Source organism: Triturus cristatus, chromosome 7 (assembly GCF_964204655.1).
Source record: "Triturus cristatus chromosome 7, aTriCri1.1, whole genome shotgun sequence".
NCBI classification, from domain to species: Eukaryota; Metazoa; Chordata; class Amphibia; order Caudata; family Salamandridae; genus Triturus; species Triturus cristatus.
This window is the reverse complement of record NC_140590.1, coordinates 782833076-782849182: the sequence shown is the minus strand read 5'-3', so window position 1 is coordinate 782849182 and position 16107 is coordinate 782833076.

Here is a 16107-nt window from a genome sequence, read left to right as displayed (position 1 = left end):
GAACAGAAGCAGGGACCGGGCCAGGTGGGTGGGTGGCTGGCTAAGTCCTTTCCACTGTGTAGTAGGAGTTTGGTTAGGGCTGGGCGGACTTTGCGTAGCGCCACTACACAGAATTTTGAAAAAATTTGTGGAAAACGAGCACACATCCTGAGTAGGGCTGGGCGGACTTTGCCTATAGCAACTACGCACAATTTTGAACAAAATTGTGAAAAACGAGCGCACAACCTGGGGTCTCTCGTGCTTGGGCAGGCTCCCCGATCTCCACGGCCTGGCTGCGTTGAGAAGCAGGGACCGGCCCCGGGCCTCCTGAGTTTCGGTCAGGGCCTGGGAGCCCACGTCCTGCCAAGTGTCCATCTGCCCGGGACAAGGGTCCCTGGTGCAGAGCCCCAGAGCCCTGCAAGGGCAGGCGGGAGCCCTACCGCTATGGCTCGGCGCGGGCAGATGGGAGTCCTTTCAGGTGCTGGTCATCTGGTCGCACCTTTCCCCTCGGCCATCTGGTCATGCACAATGCTTTCCAATGAGGCGACCAGATGGCGGGGTCGGCCTTGAAGTCCCGATGAGGGTCCATTTGCCTCCCGGATCCCAGCCAGGGCTCCAGGAGGTGGGGCGCGTTCGCCCCTAGGGTCCCCTCCGTCAGTTGGAGCGCGTGGGTTACCAAAAAGGGGGGTAGCCTTCCCCCAGATCACTAGGGACAGGGTACTCTGGGACCCCTTTCTGTCTAGCGATCCTCAGCTGGCACCTGGACAGGCCAGGATGCCGCCCCAGCCCTTGGTCTGTCCCGGGGCCTGCCACGTGGCAGGCTGCCCTGGATGAGATACGGCAGGCCTCCCCCTGCAGGGCTAGGCCCAGGGGCCCCTGGGAGGGCGGCCTCCCCACCCCAGGCTCCTTCCTCAGTCCTGCCGTGTGGCAGGGTGCCCGAACGAGTTCCCGCGGGCTGGGTCCTGCCGCGTGGCAGGGTGCCCTGGACGGGGTCCGGCAGGCCCGGGGAGGCATCCCCTGCGCCTCCGAGCCTGGGAGCCCCGGCTGGGTCCAGGGACCCCGCCGGGCCCCGGGTCAGGGGCTTCGGCCCTGGGCCCTGTCCCTCGGCACTGCCAAAGGCCCGGGACAGGGTTCCGTTGTGGCCGGGGAGCCTCCCCTTGCTTGGCTGGGTTCAGGAGCTTCGGCCAGGCCCCTGAGGGCCCCGGGCAGGGCGGCCTCCCCACCCAAGGGTCCGTCCTGGGTCCTGCCGTGTAGCAGGGTGCCCGGGACGGGGTCCGGCGGGTCTGGGGAGGCTCCCCCTGTTCCTCCGGGCCTCGGAGCCGCAGTTGGTCCAGGGGCCCCTCTGGGTCCAGGGTCAGGGGCTCTGGCCCTGGGCCCAGTCCCCCGGCACTGCCAAAGGCCCGGGATGGGGTTCCGTTGTGGCTGGGGAGCCTCCCCTTGCTTGGCTGGGTTCAGGAGCTCCGTCCGGGCCCATGAAGGCCCCGGGGAGGGCGGCCTCCCCACCCCGGGCTCCGTCCTGGGTCCTGCTGCGTGGCAGGGTGCCAGGGACAGGGTCCGGCGGGCCCTGGGAGGCTTCCCCTGCGCCTCCGGGCTTGGGAGCCCCGGCTGGGTCCAGGGGCCCTGCTGGGCCCTTGGTCAAGGGCTCCAGTCCTGGGCCCCGTCCCCTGGCCTGCGGCACTGCCAAAGGCCCGGGACGGGGTTCTGTTGTGGCCGGGGAGCCTCCCCTTGCTTGGCTGGGTTCAGGAGCTCGGGCCGGGCCCCTGAGGGCCCCGGGGAGGGTGGCCTCCCCACCCCGGGCTCCGTTCTGGGTACTGCCGCGTGGCAGGGTGTCCGGGACAGGGGTCCGGCGGGCCCGGGGAGGCTTCCCCTGCGCCTCTGGGCCTTGGAGCCCCGGCTGGGTCTAGGGGCCCCGCCGGGCCCCGGGTCTGGTGTTTCGGCCCTGGGCCCCGTCCTCCGGCCTGCCGCTCTGCCAAGGGCCCAGGACTGGGGTCTGTCAGTCCCATTCAGGCCTCCCCTGCTTGTCAAGATGTCCGTGGGGGCCCGGTCGGAGGGCCCGTCGGGTCCCCCATGCAGCCTCCATGGCTGGGGCCCAGCTGGGGGCCTGGGCCTCCGGTCCCCCATTCCCTGGCGCCCGCTCACTCTTTCGTTGGGGAAACAGAGTGACCAGATGGCTTCCCTTTCGAGCCCGGCCATCTGGTCGCGCCTTTCCCCTCGGCCAACTGGTCGCGCCTGTCCCCTCGGCCATCTGGTCGCGCCTGTCCCCTCGGCCATCTGGTCGCGCCTGTCCCCTCGGCCATCTGGTCGCGCCTGTCCCCTCAGCCATCTGGTCGCGTGCAATGCTTTCCAATGGGGTGACCAGATGGCCGGGCTTGCCTGTAAGTCTCAATGAGGGTCCATTTGCCTCACCGATCCCAGCGAGGGCTCCAGGAGGTCGGTACATTCGCACCTTGGGTACCCTCTGTCACCTCGTGTGCACGGATTAAAAGAAAGGGGGGTAATTTTCCTACAGATTACTAGGGAGAGGATCAGTCAGACCTCCGTGAAGTCCGGCAATTCTGAAACATGGGAAGGCAGAACCAGGGCCTGCCCGCCAGAGCCCCCATGGGCCTGGGTACGCACCTGCCTCTCAGCCCCTTTCCGATGGTCCTTTCTCTCTGAGTTTGCCAGGTCAGACCTCCGTGAGGTTCGGCGATCCCAAGACGGGGGAAGGCTGCACCCGGGCCCGCCCGCCGGGGCCCCAGGGGCCCGGGTATGTACCTGCCTCTCAGCCCCTTCCCGATGGCCCTTTCTCTCCGAGTTTGCTGGGTCAGACCTCCGTGAGGTCCGGGGATCCCGAGACAGGGAAAGGCAGCACCCGCGGTTGAAGGGGGGACGGGGCCCCCTGCTCCCAGCGTGACTGTCGACTGGGGCGGGGAGGCCCACGCCGGGCGCCAGGGGTCTGCGGCGATGTCGGTTACCCACCCGACCCGTCTTGAAACACGGACCAAGGAGTCTAACACGTGCGTGAGTCGGCTCTTCCTATCATTGTGAAGCAGAATTCACCAAGCGTTGGATTGTTCACCCACTAATAGGGAACGTGAGCTGGGTTTAGACCGTCGTGAGACAGGTAAGTTTTACCCTACTGATCCTACTGATGATGTGTTGCTGCAATAGTAATCCTGCTCAGTTCGAGAGGAACCGCAGGTTCAGACATTTGGTGTATGTGCTTCGCTGAGGAGCCAATGGGGCGAAGCTACCATCTGTGGGATTATGACTGAACGCCTCTATGTCAGAATCCCCCCTAAACCGGAATGATACTGCAGTGCCATGGAGCCTCGGTTGGCCTGGAATAGCCGGCCTCTCTCGGGGGGCCGGTGTGTAGAGCCGCTCGCTTGGGGATCGGAGCGCGGACAGAAAAGGGACACCTCCATCGCCCTTAGTGCACCGCATGTTCGTGGGGCACCCGATGCTAAATCATTCATAGACAACCTGATTCTGGGTCAGGGTTTTGTAAGTAGCAGAGCAGCTACCTCACTGCGATCTATTGAAAGTCATCCTCTGAGCCAAGCTTTTGTCTCTCTGTGCGTGGGTGCCCGCGGACGCCCTCTACCACCACACCCAGGGGTTGGTCCCTCTGCCGCCAGGCCGGCGGGAGGGATGCAGAGGGGATCATGCGGGTCTGCGGGAGACTGCCTCCACCACGGGGGCCTCCCCCTCCCGTCCCTGACCCACTGGGGTGCGGGGATAGGGGCCACCATCCCTTGAGGGTCAGCGGGGTGACCAGATGGCCTGGGCCAGCCGGGCCTCCCCTTCCGGCTGCTCCTGGGCAAGTCGAGCAGAGAGGAGAGCAGCGGCAGCCCCGGGGGAAGGAGCCTCCCGAGCGGCTGCCTCGGAGCGCCTGGCCACCCTCGCTGGACTGCAAGGGCGGCTGGGTACGGCACCCTCCCAGGCCATCCTGGCGCTGGGTCATCCCGGGTCATCAGGTCGCCTGGCTGCACGACCAGATAGCCCTGCCGGCTGGGCGACCAGATGGCCCTGCCGGCCGGGTGACCAGATGGCCCTGCGGGCTGGCGGCTGGGCTAACTCCAACTTCTGTCCTTTCCCAAACTTCTGTAAGCCCCCACTACTTGGGGGCTTAATAGTCGAGATAAATTGGCTCCCCGGGCATACCGTCGGGGAGGGGACGTGGCCTGGGCTTAACCCTCCTTGGTTCCAGCCGAGGGTCCGGGCGCTGGGGACCGGGGTCCACCGGGGCTCGGGGAGGCTCTCCCCAGCCTGGCTAGGGTTCGGAAGCTGGTCCTGGTCCCGGGGCTTGTGCTCCGTCCCAGTGTCCCAGGGTGCGGGAGCCCCCCGTCCTGCAAGCCAGCCGAGGGTTCGGGCACTGGGGACGGGGGTTCCACCGGGTCCCGGGGAGGCTCTCCCCAGCCTGGCTAGGGTTCGGAAGCTGCGCCTGGACCCAGGGCTTGTGCTCTGTCCCAGAGGTCCCATGGTGCGGGAGCCCCCCATCCTGCAAGCCAGCCGAGGGTTCGGGCACTGGGGATGGGGGTTCCACCGGGGCCCGGGGAGGATCTCCCCGGCCTGGCTAGGGTTCGGAAGCTGGGACCGGGGCTTGTGCTCCGTCCCAGGGTTCCAGGGTGCGGGAGCCCCCCGTCCTGCAAGCCAGCTGACGGTCCGGTGCTGGGTAAGGGTGTCCACCGGGGCCCGGGGAGGATCTCCCCGACCTGGCTAGGGTTCGGAAGCTGGGACCGGGCCCGGGGCTTGTGCTCCGTCCCAGTGCCCCAGGGTGCGGGAGCCCCCCATCCTGCAAGCCAGCCGAGGGTCCGGGCGCTGGGGAAGGGTGTCCACCGGGGCCCGGGGAGGCTCTCCCCGGTCTGGCTACGGTTCGGAAGCTGGGACCGGGCCCGGGGAGGCTCTCCCCGGGTTGGCTAGGGTTCGGAAGCTGGAACCGGGCCTGGGGCTCTTGCTCCGTTCGGCGGGCCCCGGGGTGCGTGAGCCCCCCGTCCTGCAAGCCAGCCGAGGGTCCGGGTGCTGGGGAAGGGTGTCCACCGGGGCCCGGGGAGGCTCTCCCCGGCCTGGCTAGGGTTTGGAAGCTGGGACCGGGCCCGGGGCTCGTGCTCCATCCGGCGGGCCCCAGGGCGCATGAGCCCCCCGTCCTGCAAGCCAGCCGAGGGTCTGGGCGCTGGGGAAGGGTGTCCACTGGGGCCCGGGGAGGCTCTCCCCGGCCTGGCTAGGGTTCGGAAGCTGGGACTGGGCCCGAGGCTCGTGCTCCGTTCGGCAGGCCCCAGGGTGCGGGAGCCCCCCATCCTGCAAGCCAGCTGAGGGTCCGGGTCCTGGAGACAGGGGTCCACCAGGGCCCGGGGAAGCTCTCCCCGGCCTGGCTAGGGTTCGGAAGCTGGGACCGGCCCCGAGGCTCGTGCTCCGTCCGGCAGGCCCCGGGGTGTGGGAGCCCCCCGTCCTGCAAGCCAGCTGAGGGTCCGGGCGCTGGAGACAGGGGTCCACCGGGGCTCGGGGAGGCCCTCCCCGGCCTGGCTGCTTTCAGAAGCAGGGACCGGGCCGGTGAGCAGGGGTAGCTGGCTTTATCTGCTACGCTGGCGGAGCGTAATTTTCTGCCCACCCCTAGTGATGACCTGTCAAAATTGATACCTGAGCTGAAGTACTTCCCTGTAAGAGATCCTTGGCACTTGTTGGATGGTATGCTGAAAGCATTTTTAAAATCTTGAGAGATAATGAGGAATGCTATTGACTTTTTAGTCCATTCTGGTGCACTGTTTTTTTATGCACAGGAACTAAAACGCAAATATTTATCATTTCGTGCTTTGTGTGGCATCAAAGAAAGAGTCATCCCAACTGTGTCCCTTTGCTGATGGTTCTCAATCCAAGGGGCTCTGAATGCTATATTATCCATGTGGCAACTATTTACAGACTTTTTGCTGAGTGATGATGCCAAAGGCAAGAAATGTAAGGATCTTTGGTAGCATATTGATAGTGAACAAATGTGAAAAAAAGTACACTCTACTGCATTCTTAGATTTGTACAGGAAAACATAACTGCTGCAGTGGACATAATAAAAAAGACTAGTCTGAAAACACCCTTATCTGCCAAGTGTTCAGCATAATTGGTGTTGATGTGAAACATCCTGGAGAGTAGGCTGGGCAACACCTTTAGTGACTTTGGCACTGCAACATGTTAAATGCTAGAGTGCTTGCCACTTGGTAAGCAAAGCACTATTGAAGAGCAATTCAGGAATGTTTATTTTACAATGTATGAGAAATGGCTTACAATGATGCATAGAAATGTCCCTTCACCACCAATGGCATTTAAAGTCAATGAAACCTCGGGGGCGCTAGATGGTGCACAGCGGTATGGCTGCCTGCTAAGACAGCTCCGCCAGTCGGGACAATGAACTAGAGCAAAAAGCGGCATGCGGGCGTCCTAGCAGACCGCAAAGGCGAAAACACAAGGTCGGAACAGCATGGCATGGTGTTGAAGTGAAGAGGCAGACTGGCAGTATGGCAGAAAGGTATTACCGAGCGAACTGGGGAAACGGCCTGTTTAAAGTGATCGGAGGCTGACAAGATGGCGGGGCCCGGTGACATCCCCTAACTGAAATAAGCCCGTCAAGCGCAAGGCGGAAGGGCGGAAAAGGCTGGCGCGGACATTATGGAAGCACCGCGGTGTTGAGACTAAAGCTGGTGCCGGGTGGTTACGGAGAGCCCCAGAGGGCTACACGGTAAGAGTGGGGCAGCAGGAGTGACCCCGGACATAAAATGGCGGCCGCCACTGCTGGTGAAGGAGGGGCGAGGTCAGGCATGGACCGGCTCTGCCGTTAAGGCGCCTACAGCACGAGCTGCGCTGCTGGACCATTTGCAAGTTTAGAGCGTGGTTGCTGAGCGGAACGGAAGTGGGCATAAATGGAGACTGTCATCGTTGGTGGAGGAGGGGCGCGGCCGGGGATGGACCGGCCCTGCCGCTGAGCTGCCCTTTGCATAAACCGCGCTGCTGGGTACGTGCAATGCGCTGGTCTCAGGGAGCGTTATAGTGGCATTGGTCGGCAAAGTTGGACTGGCAGCGTGTACGTGATGTGGAACTAGCCTCTGAGGTGTATACATGGGGGCGAGGAATCACTGTGTTGATGCCGCCCGATAAGCCAGCGCTGCCAGAAACGGCGGTAAAGGAGAAGCGCGAGCCAAGCGGTTGATGGCAAGGGGATACTAGAAAGGTGTGACATGGCGCACTGAGGTGTTGGTCTAGCGTCAAGTGAAGCCTCCCATTGCTGGTGAAGGGCCGGACTGGTCAAACTGCGGTGGTGATGTATGCGGGGAGTGTGTTGTAGCTGGAGAGAGGAAAGGACCGGCAGCTCGGCGGTGAGGGTGCCTGGCACCGCTTTTCTGAGCGATGGGTACGGTGGTGGCAGCGCCTTGTAAGGTGGAGTACCAGTGTGTCGTAATGGGCAAACAGGACCAAGTACAATCTAAACTGCCCTTCGAGGCGAAAAAGTCCACGAAGGGTGCGTTGGCAACCTCTGACGCGGGGGCGGATGACACGCCGGAGGCACCAGCAGGTATGGAGGGCGCTCTGCAGGCCATTCAGCAAAGTTTACAGGATATTCAAGGTAAACTGGACTCCATCACACTACGGGTGGACAACATGTCTGCTAAGCTGGAGGGGCACGGGGAGCGGCTGGTGGAAGCTGAGACTCGCATTGCAGCGGTGGAGGATGAATCGCATGCCACTGCCCGAAAATGTACGGATATGGAGAGGCTGCTGGATGTCATCAAAACCAAGGCGGAGGATTTAGAGGCAAGGCCGCGCCGCAATAATATACGTATCGCGGGCATTCTGGAATCCACAAACATAGCGAAGATGGAAACGTATGTCGAAGAGCTGGTCCGAAGCGTATTTGGGGCAGAGAACCTCTCCACCATCTTCCTGGTAGAGCGCGCACACAGATCCTTGGCCCCGAGACCGAAGCCTGGCATGCCTCCAAGACCCATAGTAGCCCGGGTCATGAATTATCGGGACCGGGATGTCATCCTCCGCATGGCACGTGAAAAACGCCAGATCAACTATCAGGGTAATGAGCTGGAGTTCTATCCGGATTTCACTGTGACAGTGCAGCTAGCGCGAAAAGAATTTAACCCGGTCAAAAAGAAGCTGCGGGACTTGGGGATTGAATACGCTATGCTCTATCCTGCACCCCTGAAGGTGACACATGAGGGTCGCGCGACGCTTCTTCAGACGCCTAAAGCTGCACAAGATTTTATCAAGAGGATCAACAGTAGGCGTAAGGAGCAAAAACGCGCGGAACAGAGCAGAGAATCGGACTGAAAGCTTGCATAAGGGAAGGTAACACATGTGGAACTGCTGGCATGGACGGCTGCGAATGATGTTTATGCTGGGGGGTGTGCATCGGCTCCTGACGTCAATGGGGACTGTGTCGAATTCGGGAGCAGACCGTAGACTCAGGCCAGGCGCTGAACTGTTGCAAATAGCCTGGTGGCGGGGACGGTTCATGATCCCCTTCTGTTCCAAAATAAGGGTGTCTCATGTTTCATTTCTTGCGGTGAAGTAGCTTGGGAGGAGGGAGCTATGGTGTGTTTGTTGGACAGGGCGCCCCTACTGTAATTATATGGAACGACATAATAAGAAAATCAAGAAACGGTTGTTGATCTGGCTGTTCTGACCAAAATGTTGTAAAGTATTGTTTCGCTTGCATCACGAATGTGTACCCGACTACGTCCATTAGATTGGATGGAGTTGTGTGCTCTTGGTGGATCCCCCGCGCGGGTGATCCCCACATCAAGTTAGGTTATGTTGTTTTGTTTCAATGGGAACTGTCTTTGGCATAGATGGGTTGCTGAAGTGGGTGGGGGGTGGAAGGGATGGAATTGGGCAATGTTCAGTAGGCCATGGTGCATGAGAAGCATTGCGGATATCCAGAGATACATTGGGTGGCACACTAAGGATGATAAGTTCCTGGGTACACAAAGAGATATCAGTTGCACGCAAGTAGACGTTACAGCATGGAAGAACTGGGTACATGATAAACGAGAGTCAGCTGCGTAATAAACAGTTAAATTTATTGACATGGAATGTGAGAGGGCTAAATAACCCCAAGAAAATTAGACACAAATTGGCGTATTTGGATCGCCACCACATAGATATTGCATTTCTGCAAGAGACGCACCTCACACCCACGTCGACTAGGTCTATTGGGTGCAGATGGGCGGAGGCAGTCCATAGCTCGTCCTACTCTTCGTATTCCAGAGGGGTCATGATCTTGATCAAAAAGGGGTTGCATTTTGATGTTGATACTACATTAACAGATGAGGTGGGGAGGTTTGTTCTTATAACGGGCAGGCTACGGGGGCAAAGACTGGCATTGCTTAACACATATGGTCCGAATGTGGATGATCCTGACTTCTATCACACACTGTGGAGCAAAATTAGTAATTTGCCCGATATTCCGTTGGTTTGGGGGGGCGACTTTAACATAGCACTGCAAGACGGTTTAGATAGATCGGGCACCACGACTGAACCCCACAAAAGGGCCTTGGGGAAATTAAACGATATTATGATTGACAGGGGTCTTGCTGATATATGGAGGTTAAGAAATCCAGAGAGTAGGGAGGCAACACATACGTCAGCGGTTCATAACAGTTGGTCTCGTATTGACTATTGGTTGGGCTCTGATGATGTACTGCTATGGACGAAATCAGTGAGTCATTTACCCAGGACACTATCAGACCATAACCCGGTCCTGCTCACATTAGTTCTGCCACATTATGTGCCACCCCCGTTTAGTTGGAGGTTCAATGCGAGGGCACTGTCTGACTCACTATATTCCACTGCCATAAGTAAAGCTATTAAGGAATACTTCGAATTAAACAAGCCCACCACGGAGGATCCTGGGTTGTTATGGGAAGCGTTTAAAGCCAACATTCAGGGGATTTGTATAGGAACTAGCGCAGGCATACTTAAAGATATACGTCAACAGATGGCTATGCGTGAGGGGAAATTACACGCGTTAGAACGCGAGTACGAACAAACACAAAACACTAAAACGTTAGGTGACATCAGAACTATCATATCTGAATACCAAACATATGCAGAAGATGAGCTTAAGAATATCTCTAAACATCAGGTGGCCAGGGCCTACGGTGAGAGTGGTAGACCGGGTAAAAATTTGGCAGCTAAAATCTGCACTGGACGGGCACCACAGATTGTCAGGGTGGTGCGTGATGGTAAAGGGGACCTGCAGTATGGAAAACAGTATATACTAAGGGAATTTCGATATGTGTATGGTGAACTGTATGCGTCGCAGCCCACGGCGTCAGTAGATGAGATTAGGGAATATCTGGATGATGTAGCGATAGCGTGGCTGTCTGACGCGCATAGAGCTCACCTGTCGGAGCCCATTACAGTAGAAGAGGTCACTGAGGTGGTAAAATCTCTGCCAAATGGGAAAGCACCGGGCCCCGATGGGTTTACATGCGAGTTTTATAAAGAGTTCATTGCTCAATTGGCGCCTCATTTAGTTGAAATGTATGGAGACACTCATGACAAGATGCTGCTGCCGCCCACACTAAGGGAAGCTCTTATAATTGCACTACTGAAACCGAACAAAGATCCTGAGTACTGTGATTCCTATAGACCATTGTCCCTCATTAATGTTGATGTAAAGATTCTTGCAAAACTCCTAGAAAATAGGCTTCAGCCGTTAATGACCCGGTTGATACTGCCGGACCAATCGGGCTTTATACCCACCAGATCCACAGCACACAACACTAGAACGTTGTTTGCATTGTCGCATTACTTGACTCCTATGACCAAAGCCGCTGCGATCCTATTGGATGCGGCCAAAGCATTTGATTCGCTAGAATGGCCATATCTACATACAGTTTTGCGCAGAATGGGTTTTCCAATTAGGTTTCTGCAATGGATACAGCTACTGTATACGGCACCGACGGCACGTATAAGAGTTAATAAATATATCTCTGAACCGATACCTATAGAAAGGGGAACGAGGCAAGGATGCCCGATGTCTCCTTTATTATTCGCGCTAGCACTGGAGCCATTGGCATGTAAAATACGGCAAGGACATCACTACTCAGCTCTACAATTTCCGCAGAGGCCTCTGCATATCTCGTTATATGCAGATGATATGATGCTATATGTTCGGGATCCGGAGACTAATCTAAATTCATTGCTGCGGGAGAATATTAAGTTTGAACAACAATCAAGCATTAAAATTAATTGGGCCAGGTCGGTAATTATACCACTGACAGACACTACACATCCGTACCCGTTGGAATATCCAATTGAATGGCAAACGGAGCCGGTAAAAAATTTGGGAGTTTGGTATCATCGGGACCCAGAGCTTGTTATCCGCACTAATTATGGAAGGGCTGTTGGGGCGTTGGAGGAAAAAATAGAAAGATGGATCCAATTACCGTTATCATTAGCGGACAGACTAGCCATTGTGAAGATGGTCGTCTTACCTAAATTATTGTATTTGTTTAATAATATACCGATTAGGCCCCCAGCTGCGGTGTTTCGTAGAATATCAGCAATGGTCCTTCGTCTGATATGGGCGGGTAAGCAGGCCAGGATTGAGCTGAGAGCTCTGACACTACCGTACTCGCAGGGAGGGTTCAAAGTGCCGGATTTCTTGCTATATTATTTGTGCGCGCAAGCGCAATATGCACATTGTTGGTATCACCCTATCCCGTTCTTGACACACGTTGCCATTGAGGAGGGAGATGCGTCACCGATCCCATTAAATGCTATTGTAACACATGTTAGAGCTCCGTTACACAATCGAGATATAAACACAATAGACACGACGAACAGCGCGTGGCGAGCAATGGGCAAAAAAGCGCATAAGCTGCCATTATATGCTCCTGCATTACCGCTACATTATCATCCAGAGTTGTCGGTCACACACGAGAAAGTGGGTATGGGGCTACTGAGGCAAGTTGGCATTACCACTGTGGGGGATCTGTTTAATAATGGGGCATTTCAAACACTGGATGAGCTTACATTTATTAGCAATCAAACAATATTATTTAAATTCACATGTCATAGACTACAAGGTGCCCTAAAGAAACTATACCCTTCTTTCCCGGCGAAACCGCCACCATTGCTTGCTTTACAATTTTTGATCACTACCCCCACTGCCATGAGATGAGGGTCGAAGCTATATGGTAAGCTGCAAGAGGACATAGCGGGAAACACAAATAAGTCACTGGAAAAATGGAATAATGCATTGGCTGACCCGCTGACGTTGGAAGAATGGGAGTCGGCCTGTTCTTTAACAGGGTTGTTAACACCGAATGGCAATTTACGCATGTTGCATTATAAATATCTGCATCAGACCTATTATACTCCGGCTAGACTTTACAAGTATGGGCTGAGGGACGACTCCCGTTGCTGCCGCTGTAGAGCGGATGTGGCGGATTTCCTTCATTTGGCCTGGTTCTGTGATGCAGTGGCGGAATATTGGGGAAAGGTCACACAGATGGTGGGTTCCATGGTGGGAATGGATATTGAATGTTCAGTCCGAACCTGCCTGCTGGGGATTATGCCTGCATTGAGGGCTACTAAGCGTAAATTTTGTGTAATTGCAATGCTTCTGGCCAAAAGAAGAGTTTCGCTATGTTGGAACAGTAGACAGGTTCCTACAGTTAAACAATGGATTCATGATTTGACATATTGTAAAGATACTTTGAAAACGTATGAGGAAGAACTTCCTAGTGGGTCGAGACCTAGAGATTATTGGCAGTACTTGATTAACTATTTACAAATGTACCCAGTCGATTAATTATGCATTGCAACCATATTATGGACTAAGTGTTATCGATATTTCCTTAGGCACTGATTACTGATGCTGAACTGGAAGATGGATGCTGTTGTGTCATGGCCTGGTTGTTATTTGTATATTTCACCACTGGATGTATTTCAAAAATGCTAATTAAAAATAAAAAAAAGTCAATGAAACCTCACTGTGGTATTGACCGCTTCAATAACTCTGAGGGCATAAGCGCCCAGCACAATGCAATTGTTGCAGAACCTGCCCTGAGTATCGCAATTTTTAAGTGCACCAGTATTGGCATGGAAAGCAATGTCAGTGGCCAGAGTTAACAAATTGTGTACTGGCTGTTTTGGAACTGCCCGTCTCAAGTGCCAATGTTGAGAGGGCCTTTTCACAGAAGTTTACATGGGAAGGAAAGAGTGAGCACACATGACCAAATACTCACTGAAGAAGTATTGTAAGGTGTACTACAATACAATACAGATGCATTTGTAAAGCACGCTACATACCCGTGCGGGTCTCAAGGCGTTGGGGGGGGGGGGGGGGGCAGGGACTGCTACTGATCGAAGAGCCAGGTCTTGAGGAGTCTTCTGAAGGCCAGCAGGTTCTGGGTCTGTCGTAGGTTGGTAGGGTGAGTCTTGGCGGCGAGGTAGGAGAAGGATCTGCTGCCGCCGGTGGTTTTTCGGGTGCGAGGTACTGTGGCGAGGGCGAGGTTGGCAGAGCCGAGGCTGCGGGTGGGGGTGTGGAAGTTGAGTCGGTGGTTGAGGTAAGCTGGTCCGGTGTTGTGGAGGGCCTTGTGTGCGTGGATGAGGAGATTGAAGGTGATCCTCTTGTTGACGGGGAGCCAGTGCAGGCCTCTCAGGTGGGGTGTGATGTGGTTGCGTCATGGGATGTCGAGGATCAGTTGTGCCACTGCGTTCTGGATATGTTGCAGCCGCTTCACGAGCTTGGTTGTTGTTCCTGCGTAGAGGGCGTTCCCGTAGTCCAGTCTGCTGGTGATGAGGGCATGGATAACGGTCTTTCTGGTGTCGGGGGAATCCATTTGAAGATTCTGCAGAGCATTCGGAGGGTGTTGAAGCAGGATGCGGAAACTGCGTTGACTTGCTTGGTCATGGAGAGGGCGGAGTCTAGGATGATCCCCAGGTTGCGTGCGTGGTTGGTGGGTGCTGGGGCTGTTCCTAGCGATGTTGGCCACCAGGAGTCGTCCCAGGCTGAGGGGGTGGAGCCGAGGATGAGGACCTCCATCTTGTCTGAGTTCAGCTTCAATCTGCTCTGCTTCATCCATTCGGTGACGGCCTTCAGTCCCCTGTGGAGGTTGGCTTTGGCGGTATGGGGGTCTCCGGTGAGGGATATGATCAGCTGGGTGATGTCGGCGTAGGAGATGATGTTGAGGCTATGTTGTCGTGCGACGTTGGCGAGTGGTGCCATGTAGATGTTGAACAGCGTCAAGCTGAGGGAGGGTCCCTGTGGTACGCCGCAGATGATCTCGGTGGTCTTGGAGCGTAAGGGTGGGAGGCGGACGCTCTGGGTTCTGCCGTTGAGGAAGGATGCGGTCCAGGCCAGGGCCTTCTCTTGGATTCCGGCGTCATGGAGGCGCGCCGCTAGAGTGCGGTGGCAGACCGTGTCGAAGGCTGCTGATAGGTCTAGAAGGAGGAGGGCGGCTGTTTCTCCTTTGTCCGTCAGGATCCTGATGTCGTCGGTGGCGGCGATGAGGGCGGTCTCGGTGCTGTGGTTGCTGCGGAAGCCTGATTGAGAAGGGTCCAGGATGTTGTTGTCTTCGAGGTAGCGGGTCAGCTGTCTGTTGACAATCTTCTCCGTGACTTTCGCCGGGAAGGGGAGCAGGGAGATGGCCCGGAAGTTCTTGAGGTTCTTGGGGTCCGCCTTGGGTTTCTTCAGTAGGACGTTGATCTCGGCGTGCTTCCAGCTATCCGGGAAGGTTGCTGTCTCGAAGGAGGAGTTGATTGTTTTCCGGAGATGGGGTGCGATGGTTGTGCTGGCTTTGTTGAAGATGTGGTGGGGGCATGGGTCAGATGGGGATCCGGAGTGTATGGAGTTCATGGTCTTGATGGTGTCTTCGTCACTGACGTTGGTCCAGGCGGTCAAGCGGCTGGTGCGGGTGCGGGTCGCAGGGCTGGTTGTCTCGGCGGTGGATGTGGGGGTGTCGGAGTTGAAGCTGTCGTGGATGTCGGTGATCTTGCGGTGAAAGAAGGTGGCCAGTGAGTCGCACAGGTCCTATGATGGTGGGATGTCGTTGGTGTTGGATCTGGGGTTGGGGAGTTCTGCCACGATGCTGAAGAGCTCTTTGGAGTTGTGTGCATTGTTCTCTAGGCGGTCCTTGAAGGCGGTCCTCTTGGTGGTCCTGATGACTTGGTGGTGTTCGCGGGTGGCGTTCTTGTGGGCCGTGTAGCTGTCTGGTGTACGGTCGCGGAGCCATTTCTTCTCCAGCTTCCGACAATTGTGCTTGGAGGTCCGGAGGTCTTCGGTGAACCACGCGGCTTTCTTGTTGGTGTGATTGGTTGCGGAGGTCTTGAGTGGGGCAAGGGTGTCGGCGCAGTTGTTGATCCACTGGTTCAGGTTGGTTGCGGCGGTGTCGGGGTCGGTGGGGTCGGCGGGTGGTCTCAGGGCGAGGGTGGTGGTCAGTTGGTCCTTGGTGACTTTGCCCCAGCAGCAGCGTGGCAGCTGTAGGGTGCGGTGGTGTGTGGTGGGTTTCCTGAAGGTGAAGTGGACGCATCTGTGGTCGGTCCAGTGGGGTTCGGTGGTGTGGTTGAAGGAGACGTGGGGACTAGCGGAGAAAATGGGGTCCAATGTGTGTCCGGCGGCGTGGGTGGGTGTCGTCACGAGCTGTTTGAGTCCGAGGTTGGCGACGTTGTCGATCAGGGCGGTGGAGTTGGCGTCGTTGTTGTTCTCGAGGTGGAAGTTCAGGTCCCCGAGGAGGATGTAGTCTGTGGAGGCGATGGCGTGGGTGCTGATGAGGTCGGCGATGGTGTCGCTGAAAGGAGGTCGGGGTCCGGGTGGTCTGTAGACGAGAGTTCCTCTGAGGGTGGTGTTGGGGTCGGTGTGGATCTGGAAGTGCATGTGCTCAGTGGTGGTGAAGGTGTCTTCAGTGTTGGTCGAGACTCTGAGGGTGCCTTTGTGGATGATGGCGATTCCTCCTCCCACTCCGTTGGTGCGGTCTCTGCAGGAGATCTTGTAGCCCTCTGGGATGGCTATGGCGATGTCTGGTGCAGAGGTGGCGTTCAGCCAGGTCTCCGTCAGGAAGGCGACGTCAGGGGTGGTTGATTCTAGGAGGTCCCAGAGTTCGATGGCGTGCTTGCGGGCGGATCGGGTGTTGAGGA